Source organism: Egretta garzetta, unplaced genomic scaffold, assembly GCF_000687185.1.
Source record: "Egretta garzetta isolate BGI_Z169 unplaced genomic scaffold, ASM68718v1 scaffold640, whole genome shotgun sequence".
NCBI classification, from domain to species: Eukaryota; Metazoa; Chordata; class Aves; order Pelecaniformes; family Ardeidae; genus Egretta; species Egretta garzetta.
In genome coordinates this window covers 1,043,705-1,049,414 of record NW_009258264.1, presented here as the reverse complement: position 1 = coordinate 1,049,414, position 5,710 = coordinate 1,043,705, and the positions used below count along the sequence as shown (strand labels likewise).

The following is a 5,710-nucleotide window of genomic DNA, read 5'->3' as shown; positions in this document are numbered from 1 at the left end:
GGTCACTCCCTCCGCTGCAGTCGGTCGGGTGGCATCGGCTCAAGGGCAGCCTGGGAGCCAAACACTGTAAAACTTAACTTAAGCTTCTTACCGGGACACATTAAGCTCCTGTTGAGCCCAGCTCTGTACTCATTTTTCCACCACACGCCTTGACTTCAATGTTGTTGGAGAAGCGGGGACGGCCACGGCGAGAGCCAAGAGCACCAGCGGCTCCCTTGCTGGGGGGGTCGCGCTGGCGGGGGCACCGTGCCTTGGCCACAGCTTCTGTCACTGCGTGAACTTTTGCATGTGTATCTGTATGAAAAGAAATCTCTTATTTTTGCTAATAAAGACCTCCTAATGAATCAAGCCTCTGTTCTCTTCTTCCAAGCTGTTCACGGGGCTGTAAACCAGCACCAGTGCATAGGGTCCCTGTGCTGGGGAAGAGCCCAGCGGGCAGGGATCCAGGTGAGGAGGAGCATTGAGGATGCATTGCATGCCTTAATGGCCAGGGAATTGAGAAGACCCAAGGTCCTCACATTTAAATGCAAATTTCTGACAAAATTCGCTGGAACAAAACACCCACCAGTGATTTTTTACAGTAGAGAAACACTGGCCCCAAGGTACCCCATGGGTCACCCCAGCCTCTCCAGCCTCTGTTAGCAGGCGTTTCAGCCATCACCCTTCTCAGAGCAGCATTTACAGTTAAATAACTGGTTACGTGCCCGAATGTCATCGATAATCACTGGGGCTTTAACATCCCTACACCTCCCTTCCCCTGACTCACCAGAGATAGCACTGCCGTCTCCGTTGAGCTACCGAGTTGTTTTTAACTTCGCATTTGTTCTCAGTCAGGATGAGGCCTTGATCCTAGATCAGATAGGAGATATTAGCTAAAAACTAGACTAATATAAATTAACAACAGAACTGCTTGCTTTTCCTGTGGCTGGGGCTTATGCACCTATGCACGTGACTCCGTATGCGCGGCAGTTGAATCCCGAACAGAACCGAGCAAGCCGTGCCGGTGGGAATCTGCAGCTCTGCTACTAATAAACCCAGAATTCAACCAGTGTAACCATTTCCAAACTCCAGCTCGCACGGCAGCCGGGGCAGCACCCACCTGGCCACCTTGCTCTTTCACTTCTGAGTCTCTTTTGGTTTTACCGCTCTGAGCCCTTCACTTGTGAGTCCAGCAGATTCCAGGTGTGTAATGGCAGCTGGGTTTTCTTTCCTCACTGCATGAGAAACAACAATTTTTTTCAGTTAACAAGACAATTTCTAAGTCTGTTTCTGCCCAGACTTGAGCCTGGTGTTGGTCAGTGCAAGTGCTGAATTTGCCCCAGGGGATTATTTGGTTCTTAGTAAAAGCTGCACTTAGGAGCGCTGCTGGAAGCTTCACCCCAGGCAGATCTGGGCCGCCTGCTCCCCTGACCCCTCTGCACCGATTTTCATCCCTTCTAGATCACTTTTCTTCCATAGGGAGGCAGAAAACAGCTCTCAGAGCCTGTGTTGCCAGCTCAAGGGAGGGGCTTGAGGACCCTCATGAGCAAAAGCGGTGCCTGGGCTCTGCCCCGCGTGGGGAAAAGGGCAGCATCAGCTCAGCTGTGGTGAATTTTTCAGTAAAGCTCAGTCACTCTGGTTAAAGTAACCACAGGAAGGAAGCAGATGGGATGCCTCTTGCTGCACGGAGAATGAAGGTTTCCAGGTACCTGATGCTACAGGAGTCGTTTGATTCAGAAGAAAATGGAGGCAGAGCAAGTCAGCAATCGGGACGGGAGGGCTGCCTGCTGGCAGGGGCATCAGCGCGGGAGAGGAGCTGGCATGGCGGGGAGATGCAGCTCTGCTCCTCCGAAACTGGGTTGGGAAGGTGGAGGGGCTGCGGAAAGGTGCTGCAGGGCTCTGGCCACGGGCACGGGGTTCACTTGAGGGAGAGAGAAACAAGAGCCAGGGGACATTTAGCGCTAGATCACCACGCAAGCCACGTGCAAAGAAAATCTGTGCCACGTGTCACCAAAACGCAGGGGTGTTTGCATCGTGACGCAGCTCTGGTGGGCAAAAGCACGCAAACACACGTCTGACTAAAGCTGTGTATCATCTCCAAGAACATTTAGGAAGGGTGCTCTGGAAATCCCAGCAGAAGCCATCTGGGCAACCAAAGGCAGCATCTACCATGGAGAAATGACATTTCCAGCAGAGGAGCAATCACCATGATTCATTTCTGGCCGTGTCCTCAGGCAACCCTTTCCCGTTGCCAGGCCAGCCCTGTCCACAACAGTCTCTCCCTGCCAGGACGCACAGGTTTTAAAAAAGGGGGAAAAAACACCCAAGAAACCCCAAAGGGCAGCCTGCAGAGCTGAGACACCCAAGGCACCATCACAGGTCAGCCCTGTGACTCGTAACACCTACGTCAAACCAGAATCACAGCACCAGCATCACCCAGCTCCCAGCTTGTGGCGTCTCGCCAGGCTGAGCCCTGACCTGATGCCCACTGCACGTGTTGGGTGGAACTAACACGTACCAAAACCATCAATATTTGGGGGGAAGAAAACAACAAAAAAAAGGTCTTTTACTACAGTAGCATGACACCATCGCAGCACGAGCTCTGTTCAAAGCCAGTTGAAGCAGCGGTGGGTGAGATGAGCTGAGCCAAGAGCCGGAGCGCTGGGCTGGGGCTCAGCCCTGCCCCTGCTGTGCTGGATCCCACTGGGGCCATGAGAGCCACGAGGACGGAGGCAGACTCTTCACAGTGGTGCCCAGCACCAGGACAAGGGGCAATGGGCACAAACTGAAGCAGAAGAGGTTCCAGTTGAATATGAGGAAGAACTTCTGAAGAAGAGAAGACTGAGAGGGGATCTCATCAACACGTACAAATATCTCAAGGGTGGGTGTCACGAGGATGGAGCCAGACTCTTCCCAGTGGTGCCCAGCGCCAGGACAAGGGGCCATGGGCACAACCTGAAGCAGAAGAGGTTCCAGTTGAACGTGAGGAAGAACTTCTTGACTTTGAGGGTGCCCGAGCCCTGGCTGCCCAGGGGGCTGTGGAGTCTCCTTCTCTGGAGATATTCAACCCCCGCCTGGACGCTGTCCTGTGCCCCCTGCTCTGGGTGAGCCTGCTTGGGCAGGGGGGTGGCACTGGGTGAGCTCCTGAGGTCCCTTCCAACCCCTGCCATTCCGTGATTCTGTGTGATCAGACCCCAGGCACAGCATCCCCCCTGCAAAACCCCATGGGACGGTGCTCCCCTGCACACCCCTTCTGTGTGCAACCCTCTGCTTCTCATGCAACCCCAAAAGCTGCCGAACAGGAGGCTGTACGCAGCGGCGCCGTGCGTTATCCACCATCGCTTCGTGCTGATGTAGTTCTTGCCAATCTCAGTGTCAGCCTGAGGGTTACGGTAACAGCGTAAGACTGTCACATAGGTCAGAGATGGTGGTTTGTTGGTTTTTTTATCCCACAGAAGCAAATGGTTTCCTTGCTGGTTATCTCCTTCCTGAGAGCTCACCCCACTGCCTGATCAGCAGCCCCGGTACCTGGGAGCCTGAGTCACTCGCCCGGCCTCAGCCACTCCTGCCTGCCTAAGCAAGTCTGAGCTTCTCACCGGGCCAAACGCTGCGTCTCGACTGGGTGATGCTGGCACCGCAGAGATTTCCATCTGGTGCAGGCTGCATGGGGTTAAGCCACTTTTGGGGTTTTTAAAAAAGAAAAAAAAAAAGTTTAAATATTAAACCCTAGAGGAAAAGAATTGGAGATTTGGTCTAAATACAGAGGAGGAGGAGGTTTATCAGACCTTCAGTTCCCCAGGGGCAGTTGCACGGCTCTTGAAGAGCAGAGCATCACCGTCAGGCCAGAAACAAACCCGCTGGGAACCGTGAGGCCAATCCAGCCCATTACAATGCACCCAACACTACATAAAAACCCCATTTCTGCCTCCCCGCATGCCCCATCGGTTGGTGCCTCTGGTGCTGCTGCCTTCAGACAGGAACACCAAGAACCACCGCCTGATTTTCATTTTCCTCTTTAGAAAGCCCAGTTGGTCCTTGCCCAACAGAAGCTCCATCTGTGGCTGAAGCCTCACGTTTCCAACAGCCCGGCGCAGGGCAGCGAGCCCCGGGGTGGGCTCCTGTGGCACAGGACCAGCGGACGGGGACAACCCCACTGCGGCCGGCGAAGTCCAGGCTTGCCTAAGTGCACCGTCACGCAGGCAGGGGGTTTCATGGTGAAACCAGCTGAGCCGCGGCGGATGAATCACTGCCAGCGAGCGCCGGAGCGGGCGCATCGGCGATCGTCCCCACTGCATGGCGTCTGCAAGGTGCTGTGCTGCAGGCAGTGACTCACTACTTCCACTTTTTTTTTTTCTTTTTTTTTTTCTCCTTCCATCAGAGAGAATCCCAGCTCGCAGGAAGATGCAATGCCCAGCCGGAGGAAAAGAGAGCATGGATGCTGGGTTTGCACAGCAAAAGTTAATCATTTCACAAGTGCTTTAATTTACTTGCTGCAACTTGTGCACATGGACAAAGCTCCTGAAGGCTCCCGAAGTGCCCGAGCATCAGCTGCCCCCTGGTACGTAAGCAAGTTTCACTTCAAATCAGGAACACGCCAAGAGCGGCAACACATGAGAGCATCTGCTGCCTAAGGGGGCCATTTCTTCTGCTTTTTCTTTTTTCTCTTTAGAAACTTTCCTGAAAGCCAGAAGCACCCTGGCGCTGGACAGCGTGTACTGGCTGCTAAGAAAGTTCTCAGTCATCTCCTGTTGGCCAACACGGGGAGGGCAGATGAGCTGATCCCAGCTGAACGGGTGAAAGTGGCTCCTGAACGCAGCAGGGCAGGCACAGACGTCTCCTCTCGTGGGCTGGGCATGAGAAACAAAACCCCACTGGCCTCTTTCTTGTCATAGGAAAAAAAAAATGTCTCTTGGCATGAGGAAGATGAGCGCCTTCCCTGGGACCCTTCAGCCTCCCAGGGTGCCACGAGGACCAGGGACCTGGCTTTTAGCAGTACAAGGGACCTCAAGCACTAAAGGGGCAAAATCAAAACAAGTAAACTCCGTTTTAACTATATTTAAATTGCAAAAGCTTTCAGAACTTTCCTGATTTCGGTTGTGGTTATAGTTAACACTTGTTATTTAATTTGAACCGGCTGTACCGCTCACCCCACACAGCTCGTGCCTCTCTGCGTCCTAGATTTTAGCAGCACGTGACTGAAATTGGGGCTTTTGTCATGAAAAAGGTCAGGTAGAGCAGCAAAAACAGGGCGGCATGCCCCGGCTGGGCGCACGTGTTACCCAAGGGGAGTGGGGGGAAGCGGCCACGGGTTCTGTTGTGTACTTCCCCTGTGCCTGGGTGACGAGAGCCTGACTAATACCGGCTCCAGGAGGGCATAGGATTACTAAAGCCAGGAGTGCAATGCCACTGGCACCCCCACAGCTGCAATTTTGCTGCTCGGGGGCTTGGTTTCTGGGAAGGGCTCATCTCCATCCCCTGGGGCCAGCATCCCATGGCCCCACGGGCACGGCCGGAGAGCAGGACACCAGCCCCAAGCATCCCTTCAAGCCCAGGGACCCAGAGCATCCCACCTGCAGGCAGCGATCCTCCCCCTCCCCGTGGGGCTCCACTTTCAGTAGCTCAGCAAGTGAAATCTAAGCCCGACGCCGATTCATCTGTGCTCTGGCTTTACCCGTTAAGCGGAGGAGCAGCAGCTCCGGCTGTCTCATAGCGAGAGGGGTGCAGGGGCGGG

The 5,710-nt window shown here is 54.3% G+C and overlaps 1 long non-coding RNA gene across 2 annotated transcripts in view; it reads right to left on the bottom strand.

Annotated features, from left to right (window-relative positions):
- Positions 1-208: 208 nt before the first annotated feature.
- Positions 209-5,710, bottom strand: part of LOC118453102 — an 11,473-nt gene continuing 5,971 nt past the window's right edge. Inside the window, exons 3-6 of one of the 2 annotated variants that reach the window (XR_004843054.1) lie at positions 1,689-1,900; positions 1,100-1,214; positions 767-849; positions 209-294 (exon numbers count right to left, since the gene is read on the bottom strand). This is a non-coding gene — a long non-coding RNA (uncharacterized LOC118453102). The remainder of the gene's footprint in view (positions 295-766; positions 850-1,099; positions 1,215-1,688; positions 1,901-5,710) is intronic. The other variant, XR_004843056.1, reaches the window with a different exon arrangement.